We start from the raw sequence: 23,383 nt of genomic DNA on the forward strand, positions 1-23,383 counted from the left end.
TCTCCAGCTAATGATTGTGTTTAATGTTTCCGTAGAGGTCTCCATTACTGTCATTCTACTCTGAAGTCTGTCTAAATTCTCTGCGTTCCTTTGAAGTTGATGAGCCTCGCAGTTTCTTCAGACCGCAGCTGTGACTGGCGCACAGCGCTCAGCCCTAGGCCTGGCCGCCCTGCGAGCGCTGCCGTTACACGTGACATTCACTGTGCACATTGCATGCGTGCTCTGCCGTTACACGTGACATTCACTGTGCACATTGCATGCGTGCTCTGCCGTTACACGTGACATTCACTGCGCACATTGCATGCATGCTCTGCCGTTACACGTGACATTCACTGCGCACATTGCATGCGTGCTCTGCCGTTACACGTGACATTCACTGCGCACACTGCACGCGTGCTCTGCGGTTACACGTGACATTCACTGCGCACACTGCACGCGTGCTCTGCCGTTACACGTGACATTCACAGCGCACACTGCACGCGTGCTCTGCCATTACACGTGACATTCACTGCGCACACTGTCCTGCTTCTCCTAACGTCCTACCCTGGTGTGAGTCAAGTGTGAACACAAATGCTAAGCATTTGACTCCACTTCAGTGATTTCTAGATCTGTAGGTAAAAGCTGTCTTTCAAGTCTTTACCTTTCCCACTTGATTTTTTTTTTTTTCTCTCTTTATTTTTTGCTCTCTTAAAAGGTGAATTGTCACGATCTGGCTGTATATGACTTGGCTGCTATATTTTAAAGTTTCCCCCAGTGTTGTTCTTTTGAAAGCTTTAGTAAATAGATTAGAATACCTGATTTGCTGCATTTTCTTCCCTATTGCGATTTTCATTTTAAAGCCTTGAGAAAACGACTTGACATGGTGTACAAATTACAACTTTCATTCCTATATGCTACCTCTGACTTTTATGGTTTTATTTATTTATTTTTCAAATTATTATTTCGTCAGTTATTTTACTGCTTTCTTACTGGTTCACAAGAAAATTTCTCCTTTACTTTCTTACAGTTGTACAAAAAAGTAGTAAAATCATGATTAGCCTGGAGGTTTTTTAAATGTGGAACAGATATTAATTGGACTCAAAATCTTCTTAACTATCTTTTGGGCTTCCCTGTTGGCTTAGAAGGTAAAGCGTCTGCCTGCAACGCAGGAGACCTGGGTTTGATCCCAGGATTGGAAAGATCCCCTGGAGAAGGGGAGATGGCAACCCACTCTAGTACTCTTGCCTGGAAAATCCCATGGACCGAGGAGTCTGGTAGGCTACAGTCCATGGGGTGGCAGAGAGTCGGACATGACTGAGCGACTTCACTTCACTAACTATCTTTTAGGCTGGGAAAGATTATTGAATCTGGATAGCAGGGCACAAACACAGTATGGAAGCTTTACATATGAGCAAAAGCTATATCTCTCAAAGCGTTACTTTGTATTTTTGCTTCTATTTTCCCTCTTGTGAATCTAGTGTAATGAGTTACAAATTCTCAATTTGAAATTTTTGGTAAAATCACTGAGGTTATTGCGGGGGAGTTTTCTTTCTATTTGCAAATCAGGCACTTAACTGTGACTTGTCCAATAGCCTATATTTGATGACCATAAGAACACATTAAAGAATATTTCTTTAAAAGATTATTTGACTGTGCAATATTTTATGTGTTGTCAAGGCATGTCTTCAACAAAACAGTCTGAGGTCTTTAATTTCATAGTTTCTTGAATAATTCTCACTTCAAGCTCTGGAATGCTGATAATTTTCACTTATTTTAGTACAATTGTCATGTGAAAGTGTTCGTCTCTAAGTTGGGTCCGACTCTGAGGCATCATGGACTGTAACCCGCCAGGCCCCTCTGTCCATGAAATTCTCCAGGCAAGAATACTGGAGTGGGTAGTCACTTCATTTTCCAGGAGCTATTCCTGACCCAGAGAGTAAATCTAGGTCTCCTGCATTGCAGGCAGATTTGTTTACTGTCTGCGCCACCAGGGAAGCCCATAATTTTCATTGTCTGTTATTTTTGTTAGGAGATCTGATACAGTCACAAACTCAGGCTTACTAGTTTTCTTAGAAACAGTTCAATGTCTTCTAATGAAACAACAATTTTTACATTTTTTAGAATGTCATCATTTATCCCCCCTCAAAGAATTTTGCATTCTAACTGAAAATGATAAATACCTACATTTATTTCAGAACCAAATACTTTGCCGTAACAAATTAACATGGGTGATTATTCTTATTTTGTTTAGTGTTCCTATCAACAGCTATGCCATTCTGTAATAGCAACAATTAACAGCCAATATTAGATTACTATGGATAACAACTTATACTATGATAACAAAAATTACCTAATAAAAATAAATAATATTTTCCATTGAGTTCAGACAGTTAAAACTTCCATAGCTAGTTTCTCTACAGGACTAAATGCATTATTCAAACAGACACTGAAACTAATTCTTAAAAATGAGGCATTATTGCAGTCCTAAAAATGGTGAGGATCTATGTTAGCACGATTGACAATACCCATAAAGAAAATATGAAGTGATTTACAAAAAGTACTTGATCAAAACTTGGGAAGTGTTTATTAATATATTTATTATGTAATTACCAAGCCAACATTACCTTAATTGATCTGTGTGGTGAAAGAGGACAGGTTTAGGATTAAAATACATGCTATACCACTGAATAATTGTGTGACTGAGAACAAATTACTTTGTAGAATTTATTTCTTCCGAGTATAAATGATTATTACTACCTTGTACAATTAAATGAGATTAAGTGTTAAAATTATGACCAATAAACTATCCACCCAACATTGTTTTGTTTTTTGTTTTTTTTTTTTTATAAAGGAATCTACTCATATGGGGAGATTAAGGCATATATGAGAAAGCAGTGTTTTTCGCCCTCTGCTTTTTGTCTAGTTGTCAGAAAGACGTTATTCAGTTACAGGCATACTTCATTGTGAAAGTGAAAGTGTGAGTCACTCAGTAGTGTTGATTTTTTGCCACTCCATGGACTGTAGTCCACCAGGTTCCTCTGTCCATGGGATTTCCCAGGCAAGAATACTGGAGTTGGTTGCCATTTCCTTCTCCAGAGGAGCTTCCTGACCCAGGGATTGAACCTGCATTGAAGACAGGTTCTTTCCCATCTGTACTTCAAATTGTTGTGTTTTGCAGATATTGCATTTTTCACAAATTGAAGATTTGTGGCAACCTAGCTTCGAGGAAGTCTTATTTTCAGTAGCATTTGCCCACTTTGTGTCTCTGAGTCACATTTTGATAATTCTGCAATATTTTGAGCTTTTCCACTATTATTAGATTTGTTATGGTAATCTGTGATCAATGGCTGTTGATGTTACTGTTGTAAAAATATTATAATTCACTGAAGACTCAGATGATGGTTAGCATTTCCTAGCAATAAAGTATTTTTTAATTCAATTAATTTATTTTATTTTCAGCTGTTCTGGGCCTTTCATTCTATGAGCAGGCTTTCTCTGTTGGTCTTGAGTGAGGGCTCATTGCGATGGCTTCTCTTGCTGTGGAGCATGTCTCTAGGGCACACTAACTTCTGTAGTTGCGGCATAGGGGTTTAGTTGCCTTGCAGCATGGGGAATCCTCCTGGACCAGGGATCAAACCTGTGTCTCCTGCATTGGCAGGTGGATTATACTATATATTAATTAGGGTATGTACAATACTTTTAGACACAATGCTATTGCACACTTAATAGACTAGCATAGTATAAACATAACTTTTACATGCACTGGAAAAAGAAAGAATTGGATGACTTTCTTCTTTTTTTCCATTTATTTTTGTTAGTTGGAGGCTAATTACTTTACAACATTGCAGTGGTTTTTGTCATACATTGAAATGAATTAGCCATGGATTTACCTGTATTCCCCATCCCGGTCCCATGACTTTCTTTTAACTGAAATGTTTGCTTTATTTACATGATCAGGAACCAAATCCTCCATATCTTCACAGTGTACATATAATTTACTGCAATTGTGATGGGTACTATTAAGGAAAGGCAAATAGGGCCAAGATAGTAACTATATCTGAGAGCTAGCCTAGTCTCATGTGTAAATGCAGCCACACCCAAGGAAGTGTGAGATTTAAAGCAAGAGGAGTGCACGTGTCTCTTTCAGATCTGGTTTCTTTGGTGTGTATGCCCAGAAGTGGGATTGCTGGGTCATATGGCAGTTCTATTTCCAGCTTTTTAAGAAATCTCCACACTGTTTTCCGTAGTGGCTGTACTAATTTGCATTCCCACCAACAGTGTAAGAGGGTTCCCTTTTCTCCACACCCTCTCCAGCATTTATTGCACTGTTTATAATAGCCAGGACATGGAAGCAACCTAGATGCCCATCAGCAGACGAATGGATGAGGAAGCTGTGGTACATATACACCATGGAATATTACTCAGCCATTAAAAAGAATTCATTTGAATCAGTTCTAATGAGATGGATGAAACTGGAGCCCATTATACAGAGCGAAGTAAGCCAGAAAGATAAAGACCATTACAGTATACTAACACATATATATGGACTTTAGAAAGATGGTAACGATAACCCTATATGCAAAACAGAAAAAGAGACTCAGATGTATAGAACAGACTTGTGGACTCTGTGGGAGAAGGCGAGGGTGGGATGTTTCAAGAGAACAGCATTGAAACATGTATATTATCTAGGGTGAAACAGATCACCAGCCCAGGTTGGGTGCATGAGACAAGTGCTCGGGCCTGGTGCACTGGGAAGACCCAGAGGGATCGGGTGGAGAGGGAGGTGGGAGGGGGGACCGGGATGGGGAATACATGTAAATCCGTGGCTAATTCATTTCAATGTATGACAAAAACTACTGTAATGATGTAAAGTAATTAGCTTCCAACTAATAAAAATAAATGGAAAAATTAAAAAAAAAAATAAAGCAAGAGGAGGAGGTATTACCCTAATAAAGAATCAAAGATGCCTTTATTCCAGAAGAAAGAACTGAAAGTCCTATGATTCAAAGTTGAGGGTCAGTGAGATCATGTTGTTTTTTAGTTGCTAAGTCGTGTCCAACTCTTTGAGATCCCAGAGACTGTAGCCTGCCAGGCTACTCTGTCCATGGGATTTTCTAGGCAAGAGTACTGGGGTGGGTTGCTATTTCCTCCTACAGAGGATCTTCCTGACCCAGGGATTGAACCCTCATCTCTGAATTGGCAGGTGGGTTCTTTATCACTGAGCCACCTGGCAAGACCAGTGAGATCATGAGAGAATCTTAAATTTCTCTTTTCTGTTACTCACCTATTTGTGAACTCCCTAGTATTGGAGCATAGCATGTCTTCTTTTTTCCCTTTAATGCTAATTTAATATGTAGTATTGTATATGACAGATAAAATAATCGCTGGATTGAAGTCTAGTTATTTTAGGTGGGAAGGGCCAACTGAAGTGTGCTTCTGTAAATATGAAGCAGTCATAATTATATTTTCATTTGACAAAATATTTTTATGCTCATTTATGTGAATAAGAATTCATTGTCAGTCAGGGCTGAAGTCAATAGGAATTACTGGAATCTCATGGGCCTATTTCACATTTTAAAATTTGTTACTGTCTGTAGTTAATAGCAGTCAAAACAGTGCATCTGTATTTAGTGCACCATTCTTTATCAAACCAACTGGGATATCTCCAGCTGAAAATACTTTTTGAAACATGAGGAATTTTTACTAAAACTATATAGTCTGTTTTTTTCTTTTCAACTCCCTAAAGAATTCCTAACTTAAAACTGTCCAACTCTTTATATGGGAGTGAAAGTGAAAGTCGCTCAGTCATGTCCGACTCTTTGCAACCCCATAGACTATACAGTCCATGGAGTTCTCCAAGCCAGAATACTGAAATGGGTAGCCTTTCCCTTCTCCAAGGAATCCTCCCAACCCAATGATCCAACCCAGGTTTCCCACATTGCAGGCAGATTCTTTACCAGTTGAGCTACAAGGGAAGCCCAATAATACTGGAGTGGGTAGCCTATCCCTTCTTCAAGGGTTCTTCCCAACACAGGAATTGAACCGGGGTCTCCTGCATTGCAGGCGGATTCTTTACCAACTGACCTGTCAGGGAAGCTTTATGTGGGAGACTAGTTAATATTTTGTTAAAAAAAAAAAAAAATTTCTGAGCTATCTTCCAGAGCCCTCTCACTAAACAATGTGCTTATTATTTTTAGTTTGTATGTGGATGTTTCCTTATTTCATCTAAGAATTAACATTATCATAAGCAATTTACAGACATTCTGCTTTAGGCCGAAGGAGTCAATAAATGTTTATTGTAACTGTTTTGAGTGGTCACTTCTAAATTAATCTTTTCTACTACTACTACTGACTTTTAACATACTGCCTTAAATATGGAATTTAAAAGGGAAATTAGCAAATGTAGCATAGCTATAAAAAGATCAAGTTGTTTCAGTTTTTATACCTCTTTGGAATATTTGTAAATCCTAATTCCATATTCCATATGTTTTGTGAGGGTACAAAACATTAAAAGAATTTTCTTGATTGTTTAGTTTAAAAATGCTATTGCTAAGCAGCAAATATATTCAGAATAAAATCTATCAAGTCAAACAGTACTTAAATGAACAGGGAAAAGTGTGACAAATAGAGGTACTAAAATTGCATCTTTTAAATCAGTAACATCAGTACCAGTTGAAGTCGACTCTAATTGAAATGCATTTTCATGTATTCAGTGCATTCCAAACACAGGCTTCATGCAATTACCTCGTTAGCCAAGAACGGACAAACATGAAAACACGCTATTTCTGCTGACATTTAAAAATTTGGATATTATTGACACACATTGATTGATTGCCGAGGCTACGCAGATATATCCAATTTCTTAGGAGCAAAATTGCAAATCTGCCTGTGAATTTCTGTTATATTATGATCTTATTTTGGGAGAATGTCATGCTTTCTCTTCCTTATAACACTTTCTTATCTCATTATATCCTGTTATTTCATTTTCCTTGGCTCTCTCTTTTTACCAATCTGGCTCTCAGTTTTTTTGTAGTTTAAAATCTTCCCAACCTAACAAAGAACTTTCCTCTTTCGTTTTATTCTTTCTGGTTCCATTGTTCACACTGGCTCTCCTTTTTACTTGACACTCAGTCCTGTTAAAAAGTATATTTATTATGTATTATCTCAAATGTTTATTCTAATACATTGAACAACTAAAAGGCAATGCTGAATGTAACATGATTTTTCCTCAGTTTTTACCACTGACATCTTTTCCTCTTTTATTGAAACTCTAATCTTCAACATTACTTGGTATTTTAATCCTGCTCCAATTATCTAAATATTTAAATATTTTATACATATATGTAAAAATTCCTTTATAAGTCAAAATTTGCTTTATTCCTTCTTCCAAATATGAATGAATGCTGCTTGACATTTTCAAGATTCCTACTTCTTGACATGCTTAATGGATTAAAATTTCATAAGGTTTCATGCCACAAGTATTTTATGAGAAACAGTATAAGGCTGCTTTCTCTTCTGCTGACTGTTTCAGTGATTATAATTTTGACTATTAATGAATTACAAAACCAGGTTAGCATGAAAGGGTTATCAAAATTTCTATTTTCATTGCAAGAATTTTCTCATACTAAAACAGAGTCCTAAGGGGCTAGAATTTAAATCAATCATTTTTATTTTGTTGGTGCTATTTATTATTATTACTAGATAAGAGAGGAAAAGTTATTATTACAGAGAAAAAAATGCTCCCTAGGGTAATAGAGGATTGGGAATAGCTAGGAGAGAACTTCAAGAGATAAATGACTGTCATCCTTTGGGCCTTAGGGAAACCCTAAAGAGACACTGCTCATTTTCTGATTTTACTTGAGCGTGACAATGGAAGAAAGGGACTTTATTGTTCTTATTTTTCGTCTGTACCTCTCACTATTCCACTTTGAATATCTCATATTTTCAACTCTGGATATCCCTCTATCTCCTGCATTTCTTTATTTTTCCCCTTTCCCTGTGATTCTGATTTATTAGAATTTCTCTAGTATGTAATAGAAATGCTTGGAGAAATATTTTGGTACAAATGATTACAAACTTGCCCCCAAGACCAAGTGATAAGAGTGTTTCTACACATGACCACATTTATATTTAAAATTCAGTTCTTTGAAATACTGCCAAGTTCCCAACATATTCATAATACTATCCCATCTCCCCCTCCAAAACACTAAAGCTATATGGCTATTGGTTTCCCCCTGATTTTTGTTAACCTTTCTTTACTTGTAGCATAATGTATCCTTAATATGTAATATTCACCTTGTATTGAGTTTCCTTATATAGCATTTTCTAAAATAAGATTTGTATTTTTCAACATTTCTATTGAAATTGTTAATTTAATTTTGTTCTTCCTTTCTTCTATACTTGAAATCTTAATGTCATTTTATATTTTAGAACTGTATCCAAGAATGCTTTGTGAAAACAAAACTTGACTAAGTTAATTGTAATCACTTTCCATTGGAATAATCTAGATTTTCCATTGTATTAACAATTGAAGTAAAATACTTTAAAAATATAAATGTGTTATTAATAATTAAAGTTAGAAAACAAAAATATCATTGTGGTCACTGTTCAGTCGCTAAGTCGTGTTTGACTCTTTATGATCCCATGGACTGTAGTGTGCCAAGCCCCTCTGTCCTCCTCTGTCTCCTGGAGTCTGCTCAAATTCATGTCCATTGAGTCGGTGATGCTCTCTAACCACCTCATCCTCTGCCATCTTCTCCTTTTGCCTTCAATCTCTCCCAGCATCAGGCTCTTTTCTAATGAGTCAGCTCTTAGAATCACATGGCCTAAGTTTTGGAGCTTGAGCTTCAGCAACAGTCCTTCCAATGAATATTCAGGTTTGATTTCATTTAGGATTAACTGGCTTGATCTCCTTGATGTCCAAGGAACTCTCAAGAGTCTTCTCAAATCACAGTTCGAAAGTGTCAGTTCTTTTGTGCTCAGCCTTGTTTATGAACCAACTCTCACATCTCTACACAACTACTGAAAAAACAATAGCTTTGGCTATGTAGACCTTTGTTGGTAAAGTGATATCTCTGCTTTTCAATACGCTGTCTAGGTCTGTCATAGCTTTCTTCCCAAGGAACAAGTGTCTCTTGATTTCATGGCTGCATTCACTGTCCACAGTGATTTTGGAGCCCAAGAAAATAAAATCTATCCCTGCTTCCTCTTTTTCCCGTTCTATTTGCCCTGAAGTGATGGGATGAAATGCTTTTCTTAGTTTTTTTTTTTTTTTAAATGTTGAGTTTCAAGCCAGGTTTCACCCTCTTCTTTCACCTTCATCAAGAAGGCTCTTAGTTCTTCATATTCTTCCATTAGAGTGGTATCATCTGCATCTCTGAGGTTGTTGATATTTCTCCTGGGAATCTTGATCCCAGCTTGTGATTCATCCAGTATGGCATTTCACACGATGTACTCTGCATGTAAGTTAAATAGCAATATACAGCCTTGTCATATTCTGTTCACAATCTTGAACCATTCCGTTGTTCCATATCTGGTTCTAACTGTTGCTTTTTGACCCACATACGGGTTTCTCATGAGACAAATAAGGTGGTCTGGTACTCCATGTTTTGAAGAATTTTCCATAATTTTCTGTGACCCACATGGTCAAGACTTTAGTGTAGTCAGTGAAGTAAAATTGAATGTTTTTCTGGAATTCCCTTGCTTTCTCCATGATCCACTGAATATAGGCAATTTAATCTCTGGTTCCTCTGCCTTTTCCAAACTCGAACTTTTCTAAACCCAGTATTTCACATGCTACTGAAACCATAACCTTGCTATCATATGAAATGAGTGCAATTATATGGCAGTTTGAGCATTCTTTGGTATTGCTCCTCTTTGGGATTGAAAAATATTATACCTTGTCTAAATATAACTATGTAGAAAATTTTTGGAAATATAAACAATAAACTATTGAGTGTTACTTCTTAAGCAGAGTTCTTGGAATTTAGACTAGGAAGAGACTTATTATTGCATATTCTTTATCACTTTGTTTAAATGGCTTTGCTGTCATAACAAGTAATTAGCATTTATTTTTGAATAATGGATGATGAAGACCACTGAACAGTGCCTGACATGTGAGGTATAGATTTGTAGCTTTAGAAATAACAATACAACCCAGATAGTCAGAAAAATGTATTTGCTGAAATAAGAAATGTTTCCCAGAATGTACTTACACTGTACACTCAGAAACTCACACACACATGTGTGCACAGTTGAATTAGAGTTCAAATATTAGCTAATAAGTTGATCACCATTTACAAAGTAATATGATTTCACACATGTATCATATTTACTCAAAGGTCTGAATCATGGACATCAATTTTCATTATTTACAAAAACCTACTAATCTTTTGAAGTGTGACTGTATATATTTGTTTCTAATATTGATTACACTCCTGAGTAGCTATGATTTTCATTCATCAAGGATTAATCTCAAAGCCAGCTGCCTAGTCCCTTGCAGACATAGTACGTGCTAGGAATATTATAGGATGTCACAAAAACTCATGGAGACTGAAGTCTCAATCCTCCAAGTGAAAGGATAATCTTGCCCCTTACCCTTTTAAAGATGGACAGGCTCTGGTCCCTGTGGGGAAAATGGAGCCAGAAACAATGCTATCTGAGCCTTATCATGACAACTTCTCTGTTTGCTCCATCAACCCTACTCAAACTTGCTGAGAGAAATAAACACAGTTGCTTTTCAAAATGATTAGGACTTTAACGATCTTTGGAGATGAGATTCTTGGTTGAGAATCTAAATTAAATGATCATATTTTAAACTACAAAGAATTCAAAGATAGTTTATGTTGGGAAGAAAATGGGAATAGCCAGTGATATTCTCATAATGTTAATTTGATTGCATGTTGGTCTGCTTACAGCCAGATGTCCTCCTTTGCTATTGAGCACATTGAGAAATTAAGATTCCATGCACTTCTCTAATTGCTCCCTTGAAATGAAAACCTCTGTGCTTTTCTCACAACCATATCAAAGATGAAAACTACACATCTATGTTAATACACTCATCTTTTTAAACAAAGATTGAGAGATAAGAGTATTATTTAGTTTAATCAGGAGTCTGCATGATGATAGCAATTATAGTTTCTCCCTGAAAGTGTCAGCTGCCCATATGAAGTGAAACTGGGAAAGTTACAGCTACATTTTCGCACTTGCCTAAGAAATGCAGATACATATAAATCAAACAGTGCTCTTGACTAATTATCTAGGCAGTAATCACTCTCCAATTCTCTACAAAGAAATCAATTCTTAAAATTCAGAAGGAGATATAATAAACGCAGCTTTAGTCACTAACCAACAAAAAAGCATGCCAAGTCCAGAACTCTAGGCCCTAGGAAAAAAAAAGATGTTAAAATGTAGAGATTTTGACTGTATCCATGAAAAAATTTTAAATTAGTTTAAAAAATTCAACCCAATAGCCTATATTGTCAGTTGTCTAAAAAAATATGCTATTCTGTATTAATTTATCTTGGTCATTTTAGGTTAAAATCGGGCATGTAATACATTAATTTCACTTTTTCTTTTAAAAGTTTTAACTAAAGCATTGGACTGTTAAGTTCCGACCTATGTTCTTTCTCTGTATAACGAGAAGGTTAAGAAGATTTGTTACTCAAATCAATATGACTTATTTAGAATTAGAGAAATGTTGTGTATGCCTATCTTCATATTTCCTGAGAAGAACTAATTAATTACAACTTTTTAATTGTATTTTACCAGTCTGATTGTTAAGTTTTATTTAGATGGAGTTTCTTCTTGCTACAACTACCCCTTTTATAATTGCTTTTGTGGTATTAATTCTCTGATTTACGCTAGGCAATTTGAGAAAGATGAGAGAAAATTGACGTGTTAGCATTATGGGTATATTTGAAACAGGTAAAGAAGGTGTTATTTTTCTACAATAGGAAATAAAAATGTGTGACATAGAACTGTTACTATAAACAGAAAATATGTTTCAATAAAATCATGAAAATATGAGTATAAGACAAACCTGGAGAAAATGGAGCATATCTGGAAGATAACTGCTAAACTAATAGGGTGAAAATCATGTCATATGATAGATAATTAAAGGAAATGGATATATCTGGTCTGGAAAATTATAAACTTTAAAGAAAGTTAAATTGCCCACTCCCAATCCACTGCCTACCACTGAGTTTAAGGCAGACCCTATTTATCTTTCACTTGCACTATTATGATACCCAGCTTACTGATATCCATGCCACATTAATCAGAGAATTAATGTTCATCCTTTATTTTACTTTCAAAAGAACTTATTGAAATATGTATACGAGTATGTTTTTCTCTTTGGAAACATTTAGTTTTGCTTTCACCTGGAGGATAACACCTAAACCTTGAAACACATTGAAAGCCTTCACAGAGTTCATCACAAAGTACATTTCAGGTGTCTACTTTTGTCTTTCCAGTCACTTCATGTCTCTTACATGTAAGTTCTGGAAAACTGATTTATTTGGATTACCATGCACACTCATACTTTTAAACACTTATTACTTCTCCTATGCTTTCTTGGATTACACTTTCTCATTTAGTTTTTAGTTATGTGGCAAAAATTCCTTGGCTTCTAGCTCAAATATTGTTTCTTTTGTGAGTTCTTTTCTGAGTTTCTAACGAACAGATAGTCTCTCTTTGCCTTCTATTGATTTGATTTTACTTTGATACACATCCTACCATTGTCTAGTTATTTATTTGGTTCATTTCTCCAAGGAGAAAGGAATCTCTTTGGGAATCAACACTCACAGTTCTCTTGTGGATAACTGCAGCAATAAGACAGTGTCTGGAACATAGTTGATTCTATATCTATCTTATTTTTTTAAATGTAAAAAATAGATGTGCTCATGCAGAAAGTAGATATTGGTTTTCAAGACTATTAGACTTGTTGTATTGACTGAGGCTGAACTTGAAGTTTCCCCAGGACACTAGCAAAACACTGAATTTATGTTTGAAGAGTAGTTGTAGAATATCAAGTCATACACACACACAGACACAAACACACACATAAACATACATATGTACAGAACTCTAACAATAACACAAAAAGATCTCTCCATAGAAAATCACTAGAATCAATAATATTCATGGAGTAATCATACTGGAGACATAACATGTTGGAAATTTTCATTCATTATTGCTTCCTGCTTAGTCTGTGGTGAAACTTCATTAAAAAAGCAGATAGATATAATGTGATATGAAATATAAGAATTCGTGAGACATTCTTGACTAACTGGTGTGGTAAAACAGAAAATTTCAATAATCGGAACTATTTCTTTCCCAATAGACAGCATAAAAATTTTTGCTCTATTATTACATTATTAAATAGAAACAAACAAACAAAATTCAACTGTTTACTGCTCAAGAAAAAATGGGACTTTCTATATTCTACAGAATGAAAACATGTGCTGGACATCCTGAAAGATAACTACATGAAACAAAAAGAACTCTTGGAAATGTATATAATAAAGTTTGAAACATAAACAGATGACATTCATTTTTGGTTTTACCTGAGATCAAAAGAAAGAAGCATATATTAAGATAAACACTAATATATAAACATAAAGAAAATGCATACAAGAAATCAATATATTTAAGATTTAGATAAAATTCAAATTTGATTTCATTCTAGATCAGTATATTAGTACAGCCAAATGTCTACTATATTTTAGTTCTCTGTCAGTCCTTTACTTTATCCTTATATTTTGAAAGATGCACAATATAAATTACATATATTAACAACCATACAATAGCAAAGCATTATGTTTCAGCTTTGCCTGTGATGGGAAACATATGAACCCAGTGATACGTGGTTGAGAATGTTCTGCTGGCATTCTAAAACTATATTTCTATTGTGACACAGTATATTTTTCTCTTTCTGCTTAAAGAACAAGTAAACATTTTGCAGGAGAAGGGATGTACAGATGGAGGTGGACAGAGGCATCTTAACTCTTAAATTAGTTCTTCACAACTTAGTTCGCCGATGTTTGTTTCTCATGCCCCCTGCTATATTGAGGAGAATATGCTATTGTTTGTCAATGAGTCATATACTGTCTTCACAAACTTGGAAAAAATGCAAAGCTATAGTTGGGTATAGCATGAGTCACTGACAGACCATGAAAAGCTCCAAGAGATATACTCAGAGCTACTTTGCATTTTGAGAAAACTGATCCTCTTTTTCTGACAACGTCTTCCAAATACTCAAGGTTTTCCTTCCTTGTCAATGGATGCAGTCATCAAGAATAGGTAATCCATTCAAATGATAAACATGTTTTAAATTCAAGCCATTCTTTTTCTTTCTGGCATCCTGCTCATCTCTCACTGCAAACCATTTTTTATCATATATACAGAATATCTTTTCCTATCCTCAAGGTGCAATACATTACATTTGACAAAGCATACAGATGGTAGCTTTTCACTCTTTCTGTATAATCCTGGCAGATGGAATGAGTCCCTCTCACTACATCGGGTCATCTGCACTAGGTTTCCTAACTGTCTCATCACAAGGCAGTATCCTGAGAATCACATTTTAACCTGCACCCACCAAAGCAAAACCAAAATAGGATATCTAACTACACCTTTAAAAGGCAGAGAATTTGAAAAGTCTATTTTTTAACAATGGAACATATAAAAGCAGCTACTGCATGTATAGCTCTATCATATTAATGTGTATAAGAGGAACAATATAAAAATAAGATGTTATGATATACTAGAGTTTAACAGAGAAAAAATGCACAAACATTAAACTTCATTTGGCCTAAGCAGCTACTACTCTTTAAACTTCAGATATTTGGATTTTCAAATATACATATAAAGTTACTGAATTTTTAGCCTGATTAAAAGAAATGAAAAAAAATAAAATAAAAGAAATGAGAGTGGGGGCTGGGTGGGATGCCACAAGGAAATATGCAGCCCTACGATAAAGGGTGAAGATACACACTGTGTCATTAAACTAACGAATGTCCTTCATGGAAAGACAAACTTCTATACTATATAAATAAATATTTTGTTCCACACAAAAAAATACAACATCATATGGGATCATAATCTTACTGACATTGGCTAAAGAATTTGTTCTGAATCCCTTGAAGAATTTGTTGGAATATAAACTTCTGGTGGGAAAAGTTTTGTTTTGTTTGCTCAGTCACTCAGTTGTGGTTGACTCTCTGTGAACCCACTGATTGTAGCCTGGCAGGCTCCTCTATCCATGGAATTTTCCAGGCAAGAAGAATGGAGTGGATTGCAATTTACTTCTCCAGGGTGTTTCATTTATTGCTATCTTATTCCCTTTGACTAGAATAGCATTTGCCCCATGGTAGACTCTTGATTTATCCTACAAAGAATCAAAATAACTAAGGATACTAAAGATTTGATGGAAAGTTTTTAAGATTTCCTCGAGAAATTCCCTTTATATTCATGTCTTACTCATAAGCATAGACATTAATAGAGAACTAAATTTTTGATTATACTTTAAAACAAAATGATCTTTTAAAGATTAGTTATTACAGATGTATGGGGGGTTGTTTAAATAGTGTTCAAAATTTCTTTCATCTAATTTTTCTTAATGTTATCAAAAGCTAAATGTGAATTGTAAATGAAATTCAGAATGGAGGAACTAACTATGGATGATAACCAATGAGGCATCTCCCATCTGATGTCTCATGGACAAACCAAATATATACCTAGACATTTTTGTTTGTATAGAAGAGTTTTTCTATCAGATTTGCACCATGAAAACGGTATTAGCTCTGCATAGTTATATAGCAAATTACTTTGAAATTTATCAGCTTAAAACAAAAATTTATATTATTTTCACAATTTCTGAAGGCCAGGAATCCATTAGCAGCTTAGCATAGTGCTGGCTTACAAGGTTGCAGTCAGTCAAGCTGGAAACTGGAACTGCGGTCAGATCAAGGCTCTACAAGCTCATGTGTTTATCGACAGACCTTGCTTTCTCAGTTCTGTGCTGCTTGTTGTCCAGCCCGCAGTCCCTCAACACGTGGGCTTTTCACAAGGAGAGAGAAAGAGAGAGAGAGGATCTGAGATGGAAGCTGCAGTCTTTTATAACCTAATCCCAGAAGTGAAATATTTATAACATTACAGCATGTGTTATTGGTCATACAAGTCATCCCTAGCACAATGTAGGCCTGGACCTACATGAGTGTGAACACCAGGAGAAAAGAGTGATTGGGAATCTTCCTAGAGGTTGCCTACTATAGGAATCACTGAATCAATAATTTGTTAGTTAAATTATAGACACTATGGGACAGGTGGCTCTAGTGGTAAAGAGCCTGCTTACCAATGCGGGAGATGTAAGAGATGTGGGTTCTATCCCTGGGTCAGGAAGATCCCCTGGAGGAGGGAATCGCAACCTACCCCAGTATTCTTGCCTGGAGAATCCCCTGGACATAGGAGCCTGGAGGGCTACAGTCTATAGGGTCGCAAAGAGTTGGACATGACTGAAGTGATTTGCCACACATTCATGTATGCATAGACACTACGGTTGATTACACAATTGAAGATAAGATTTGGAAACCACAATGGTGGGAGGGAGGCCAAAATGAATTTTCTGGCTTGTTGTCTAAATGAATCAAAATTCTGTGGCTCACGTTTATGTGATTTTTTAAAACTTTCATTTTAGTAAAAATTGCTAGCAATATAGAGACACATATAAGAAATAAAGAAACAGACATTTTCATTGTGTATTATGATGCTGCATACTTTGAAAGAAAAAAAGAAACCTGAAACAATGACTGTTAACCGTTCAGAATATCAAAACAACTCCCTTCATTTGAAAGTTCAAGTAGTTGAAATAACTCAGGGACTGTTTCTAGAGGTTATGCTTCTGTAATGCATACATGTAGTATTAAAATATCACCCTCATGACTATTAATATCATCAAGCAAGCAAAAGAATGTTCTTGTAACTGTGAGTCAGAAGCAAGGTTTCTTTGGTTTCTATTCACATGCAACAGTTTGTTGGCAATTTTTCTACAGAAATGCATATTCTCCTCAAGTGTAATGTCCTTTGGAATAATAGCCACAGAACAAAATGCTGGGTTTGTAAAACATTATGAGCTCTGTGGGGAACAAAAGTTGCTAGGAAAGTCAAAGAATTATTAGCATCAAATTTACAATTTATTCTGATTCTCTCCCCAAATCCTTTCCTTTGCCCTAAGGGGAGAAAGTTCCAATAAAGGAGAGATGGGGCCGTGAGCTGTGAAGTCTAGTTATGTTCCTGGGTTAAACCCTTCTCTGGGCTCCAAGATGCACAAGGATTCTCTGCCAGGATTCCTAGTTTCAAGAACAAAACTTGTCTCTCACAAATTTAAGAGGAAAAAGACATTTGTTAAAAAAAAAAAAAAAGTGTTGGGCAGTCCAAAGAATCCCTGAGAGGTCTAGAAAATCTAACTTGGAACATAAGCAGCCCAAGATAATTTCAAACTAAATAAAGAGAAGAGGGCTAAGAAAACATAGCTTCCCCAGGTAGCAACAATACTTTGTTTTTCAGCCTTTGGCATACATTTCATAACTAAAGACAGACTGTAAGCAGGAAAAATTATCTACACATTCGTTATTCAACGTGCACTTGACAATACATACCGAACTATAAACATGAACCAGGTATTAATTTAAGTATTGGGGATAGATTTGTTACACAAAAAAATCAAAGCTCTCGCCTACATGGAGTTTATATTCTAATGAATTCTATCAGGTAAAATCCTGTTTATACAGTTTTGATCAATTTTACTCAATTTTTATCAATAAATAAATTTATTATTGATTTATCAATTAAAGTTTTAACTATACTCATTAAGGTTATTGTTCTTCTCTTATATCTCCACTCCTGTTAGATTACTGGGAATAGTGGAAGCCAGATCTCATCTGGGATTATTCAATGTGATCCCATAATACCAGACACAGTAAAAAATAACAAGATCTGATATAAGAATTTTAAACTTTTTCTTCACAGCAAAATGATAAGCAATACTTTAATTGTAGGATTTGCCAAAAAGTATTGATCTAAGCTTTTTTTGGTCATTACATGGAAGAAAGTTTCCATGATTGCAAATATCAGTATTCCATTGACTAATGTGCTGTGCTAAGTTGCTCAGTCATGTCTGACTTTTTGAGACCCAGGCTCCTCTGTCCACAGGATTCTCCAGACAAGAATACTGGAGTGGGTTGCCATACCCTCCTCCAGGGAATCTTCCAGACCCAGAGATTGAACCTGTGTCTCTGAAGTCTCCTGCACTGAGACTATTCATAAACTCCTCCATTGACTAATACTTAAATATAATCAGTAGTTTAATAAATTCCACTTTTTCATGAACTAATATAATGTTCTCCTACATGAGAGATAAACACGGATATTTTTAGTAGATCTTTTGAAAGTTATATAATAAGTCTAACATATGTTAAAGCAGAGGCATGACTCTTTTATGCCTTATTCAACCTGAATTGATGTCCATTGGAAGCAGAGGATTAAGACTCTTTGAAGAAAGCTGAGAGCTTGGGGACAAAGTGTTTGTGAGGGCTCTTAGACAGGGAGAGAAAACTCATTGTATCTGACTCATGCTTTTCTCAAAGTAAACTCACACAGGTTGTTATTTCACAAAACATATTATCTATTTTTGAAGGATAATTGTTTAGAAAACTACTAAATTATGGGACATATGGGTGACTTAGAAAATGAAGAGAGATAAGTAACTCTGGCTCTGAAAAATCAAGATGTTACAATTAAAACAAACAAAAAAACATCAAACCGGTCGAACCTAGAAGAATTTGAAAGTCATTTTATACACCAAAACTTTTCTTGACTTAAGAGCTACATGAAAGGACAATGGAATTTTAAACACTACAAAATTTAGTGGTTTGCAATCAGAAAAAAATGTCCATGTAATCCTACCATGCTGATTTATCCTTGTAATCCCACTTGTTTCTTGGAAAAACTGTTGGTGGTTTTAGCAAAGTTCAGAATCTTCTCTTAATGACTTTATCAGATTTCATTCCCTTGCATTTACTCAAGGACTTATCTCCAGCAATGGTTCTAGCTGACTCTTGTATTGCATAAAACATGCTGTAAACTTTGTAGTCATTGCAAAAACATCACACACCTTCTTAAGCCCTCTTTCCTCTTCTGTTACAAGTATACTTCTCTGTTCCCTTTTATTACACAATGTACTAAAAAGTTGTTCCCACTTCATCTCTTTGGGTTATGTAATTGGAATATATGTATATTCCAATAGGTAATTAATACTCAGTTCTTATTTTACTTGTTTAGCAAAAATAGTGGGAGAAACAAACTTAATTGAAATACTCCTTTCCCACTACTCTACTGGTTCCCTTCTTTCCTCACTGGCTACTCACATGCCCTAAGTTCCAATGGTAGTCAGATCTTGTATGTCTTTTCTTCATTTCACTCACTCCTTAAGTGCCCTCATAGAGTCTCTTGGTTTTATTACTGATAACTTCCAAATGTTCATCTCCAGTTTAGATTTCTCCTCTGAACTCCTGAGTTCTAGATCTGTTTGTCTACTTCAGAGTCTGGGGTCTTTGTTCTATGTCTATTAGAGACAAAGTGAAGTCGCTCAGTCGTGTCTGACTCTTTTCGACCCCGTGGACTGTAGCCTACCAGGCTCCTCCATCCATGGGATTCTCCAGGCAAGAGTACTGTAGTGGGTTGCCATTTCCTTCTCCAATTAGAGACAAAAGACAAGCTCAAAAGCAATTCCTAATCTTTTCTTCTAAGCTTGCTCCCACATTCCTTTTCACTCCTCACTTCAGTTATGGCAGCACCATCCTTCTTAGACTGAAACCTTGGTGTTACAATGAATTTTCTTTCTGTCACACACATTTAATGTAATAATGAATCCTGTTGACTGTCTTCCAAATAGCTTCAGAAAATGACCACTTCTCGCCATCTCCACCACTTCCACTGTGGCTCATTATACCATCTTCTCCCACAAATTACTGTCAGAGCTCACAAGTGGTCTCCCTATGTACAGTCTTGTCACTCCTCACACAATTTATTTTCCACACATTAGCTGCCAGCCAGAGCTATCTGTTTCTATGTGTAGGATCGTATCACGTCTCTGATAAAAACATTCTGCTTTACTCAGAGTGTATTAAGCCATTATAATAGCCAGTAAGCCCACATTTCAGTGGTTCTCAACACAGGCTGCATATTAAAATCATCTTGGGAGATTTTAAATGATACCAGTATCTGGGTCTCATTCTCAGAGATTTTAGTTTAACCAGTTTTATATGAGATTGGAGCTTTGATATTAAAAATATGTTGCTGCTGCTGCTAAGTCACTTCAGTCGTGTCCGACTCTGTGTGACCCCATAGACGGCAGCCCACCAGGCTCCCCCAATATGCTAGGTAACTATAAAAGGCAACCTGGATTGAGGCAACTTAACCCTAAAACTTTTCCCTCACACACACAGTCTGATTCATTGGCTCGAAAACATGGAAACCTTTGTATCATGATCTGGATCCACTGAGTCTTTGAGGTACTTTCTCTCCTCAAGTTCATTCTGCTTTAGTGCTATTCAGTTTTTGCTATTCATAAAATATAGCAAACATTTGTTCTCCTCAGAGGTTTTTCATTTGCTTAACTTTTTTCCATAACTTTATTGCCTTCCAACATAGTATATGTCTGACGTGTTTATTTCAGTAATAGTATAGTAGAATATATGCTCCAGGAGGGCTAAAATTGTTTTTCTGCTATATTCCCAGCCCCTAGGGTGCCTATTGTCCATAATTAGGTCTCAAAAAGTATTTATTGAAGAAATGGTCTATTTCATATTCTTTAGCTCAGTGCAAACGTGTAAGATACATTAAAAAAAAAAAGTCTTGAAAGAAAGAAGTTTAAGAGGAGTGGAAATGGAAATGTTCTCTTTTTGATGTGCTGATGTGAGTCACCAGTTAAATACTCATGTGAAGATGTTCACCACTAGGATGAAAAACGACTCTGTAGTTCATGAGAGAAGCCAAAGGTTTAGGCATATACTTTGTTAGTTGTCCAATTAGAGCTGATGGCTGAAACCCTGGGAATGAATTCCAGTCCCAAGAAAAAGCATTCAGAAGGAAAAAGGAGATTGATTTAGGAAAAACAAAACAAACAAAAAATCACAAGAGGTTAAAGAGAAAGAATTCCTGAAAGAAACTGAGGTGCCAGAAAGCGTGTCATGGCCAGCTCACTGTGAAGTGAACTTTCCACAGGAGGTGGCCCAGTTTCCTTGGCTTCCCTGATTTTCGCTTGATCGCTGAGTCCAGAGGCCAGGAACCATCTGCACAAATGTGGTTCCTTGTTCTATTCATGCTGCAGTATGAGATAAGTGAAGCCATCAGAGGCCCTCTGAGGCTTCATCTCTGTGAGGCGATGAGGGACTCCTTTGTGTTACTCAGATACAGAGTGCCTCCTTTGTATTACTCAGGTGAAGTCTGGGGCTGCATCCTGCAAATTTAGCCGGGACTCTTTTGAGTTCCCATGAGGTAATAATGCTACTTTGTATTCAAAATGGAGTTTAACTGGTAATGATAAGCATCTGCAAAGACTTCACAGAACCCTCAGCAGCAGGGAAATGTGGAGTGGAAGGTGCTAAAACTGTAATTAGAATAAGGCATCTGTCTCCCAGCTCCTACAGAGCAGCTACTAATCAATGTGATCGCTTGTTCTGAGTGGGGAAGTGCTCACCCATGGTTCTGTTGGACTTTTTCCCAGCCACCAGCCGACTGAATACTGGTGAGCACCCTTGGCTATGGAGAGGGAGAAGAAAGCATTATTGCTTAGCAAATGTAGCTGTTCACTTTTAAAAAGGTGTTTGGTGGGGGCATGTCTTGATTTCCATTTCCTGTAAATAGCCTATTTGCAGAACAATCTGGAGGCCAATTTTTTTTCTATAAGTATGGTTCACTCTGAAGCAGTTTCAGACTGATTATTCGGGATTTTTTATTTCTTCTCCCATAAGTTTACTTGCCCTTCGTAATTTTGATTCCTTCTGGCAGGTTTATTGAGGAAGAGAAAGAAGATTTAATGCAATCATACAAATTTTCCATCTATTACCAATTCTGATTTGGGCAGCATTTTCCAATGTATGGAAAATTAAAATTCATCTTCTATAAAATTCATCTGTAAGAATCTTCTTGAAAAAAAAAAGACTGCTTTAATCCAATACTTTGGAGAATGCTGGATATTATATCTCCCTTTTTAGACATTCACAGTGCACACAAGGGTATTAAAGGCTTCTAACTGTCCTACAATACAGAAACTGGTTTAAACTCTGTTGAACCCAGCATGGCTCAAACTTATTGCTCTGGGAAGTTTTACTTTTCTTTTCTTTTTTGAGGACATAAAACAGAATTAATGTTCCAAAGAAAAGGCTTTAGTAAAAGCTAAATTAAATATTTCTTATCATTGACATTTAAATTATGCTTAAAATGAGGTACAGAGATTTCCCGAGAATTTCTTCACTTCCACTTTCTATTACCACTAATAACTGCATGTTATGTAATCATTTGGGATAAGTGGGTCAGAATTCTCTCTCATTCTTCTCAAAAGAATAAAAATATGTCAATCCTTTTATCATGATGATCAGCCTACTTAAAAACTGACTCCTATTCTCATCCAGTATAGCCCCAGAAGACAGCCTAGTGTACAGTCTGTCTTTTCTACAGATGTTGATGCCTGGTGTCTCTGAGAATTCCACACCAGGATGAGACAGCCTTCTCTTTCTTTAAATCTTCACATTGGAGAGTATTCAGGAACTGACAGCATTTAAGATAATTTCCTAAGAAGCTGAAAAAGAAGGCTCACTCACCAGGTTACATGTTCATGTAAAGATATGAGACAGGTATTAATAATGTAGCATATACCCATTTCCATAAAGAATAAGAGTACAATTAACTGTAAAGTAAAGGAGAGAAAATTTAAAAGACCCACAAAATAAGTAGTAGGAAGAATATGGTTATGATGACTATAACATTAGTAAAATGTCTTACAGGGCATGGTGGAGCACTAACCAAGAGAATTATTAGACATTTCTGAAATGTAAAATCACGTGACTCAAGATAGAGTAAGTCAATATGAAAAGAACACTTGGAGAAGCCAACAGAAATACATCAGAACTCTACTGAGAAAACCAGATAAAAAAGTAAGGAAAAGTCACCAAATGATTAAAAAGCTTTTATTTTATACCTGAAAAGTCAGTTATAAAGATACATAAACTTTAGGTTTTGCCTTAGAGAGATTATGGTTAACAGGAAGATTCTTTTGTTTTTCCAAAATGAGGAGATTTATGGGTTACAGAAGGAAATCTCAAAATAAAATGTCCTAGAAATGGTT

The 23,383-nt window shown here is 36.0% G+C and overlaps 1 long non-coding RNA gene across 1 annotated transcript; it reads left to right on the forward strand.

Annotated features, from left to right (window-relative positions):
• Nucleotides 1–518: 518 nt before the first annotated feature.
• LOC110138659 (uncharacterized) lies at nucleotides 519–23,178 on the forward strand. The gene is made up of 3 exons (XR_002314252.2): nucleotides 519–614; nucleotides 22,717–22,892; nucleotides 23,043–23,178. It is a non-coding gene; the product is annotated as an uncharacterized lncRNA (long non-coding RNA).
• The last annotated feature ends 205 nt before the right edge of the window (nucleotides 23,179–23,383 follow it).

This window comes from Odocoileus virginianus, chromosome 30 (assembly GCF_023699985.2).
Source record: "Odocoileus virginianus isolate 20LAN1187 ecotype Illinois chromosome 30, Ovbor_1.2, whole genome shotgun sequence".
Classification (NCBI taxonomy): domain Eukaryota; kingdom Metazoa; phylum Chordata; class Mammalia; order Artiodactyla; family Cervidae; genus Odocoileus; species Odocoileus virginianus.